Here is a 1,131-nt window from a genome sequence, read left to right as displayed (position 1 = left end):
GATGAAACAAGCTGCATGTTTAGTGTCAACGTCGAAACCAACACACGTATACGCATCAGAATTGGTCAGCATGAATGAAGATGTCAAAAGAAAATTAACTTCAAAAGACCACATGACAAGAAGACTTAGATATCAAAAAAGAAAACATTTTCCAAAAGAACCTGAATCTGCGACAGATTTGAATATTCCGGACGATTTTAAAACAATTAGTAGCACAAGTGACACGCCGTTCCTCATGTACGATAATGGAATAAATTCAGAAAATCGTTTGATTTTGTATTCATGTTTGAACCAGCTAACGATTCTTTCAACTCATTCAAGGTATATAACTACCGATATAAATATATGTTGCTAGATAATATATTATATTAATACATAATAATATTATTTTTCAATATATAATAATTATTTTAAATTTTTTTAGATGGTTCATGGATGGAAATTTTTCGTTATGCCCAAGGATTTTTCATCAAATTTACATAATTCGCATCCAAACGAGAGATGATTTGTACATAACATGCGTTTATGTTTTAATGACAACCAAAACTCAACAAAGCTATGAAGAATTATTCAGAGCTTTGAAGGATGTTGCACAGAGACATCAATTAACATTACAACCAACTGATGTTATGATTGATTTCGAAATTGCCCCCCGGAGAGGAATTCAAGACGTGTTTGGTCACCACGTTCAGATTAAAGCATGTTTTTTTCATCTGACACAAAGTTCCTGGAGGAAAATTAATGAACTTGGATTAAGTGCGACTTATAAGCAAAATGAAAACATAAGACACTTTGTAGGAATGGTCGATGGGCTCGCCTTTCTACGAATCCAAGATGTGGAAGAAGGGATAATTTATTTGTTAAATAACATCCCAAATAATGATGACGACATAAGAAAATTTGTCAATTATTTTGATGAATTTTATTGTCGTGGAAAATTAAGAATAGTGCCCGGCAATAATCCACTCACCATACTTTTGAGGAGGACACCACCAGTATTTCCCCCTGAACTTTGGAACATGAATGAAATAACAGTTAGTGGGAATGCTCGAACAAACAATATTTGCGAAGGCTGGAACAGTTCTTTTAGGAGTTTAGTGGGCCATTCTAACCCGTCAATTTGACCTACGA

Source organism: Helobdella robusta (genome assembly GCF_000326865.2).
Source record: "Helobdella robusta unplaced genomic scaffold HELROscaffold_44, whole genome shotgun sequence".
NCBI classification, from domain to species: Eukaryota; Metazoa; Annelida; class Clitellata; order Rhynchobdellida; family Glossiphoniidae; genus Helobdella; species Helobdella robusta.
Note: the sequence above shows the minus strand (reverse complement) of the source record.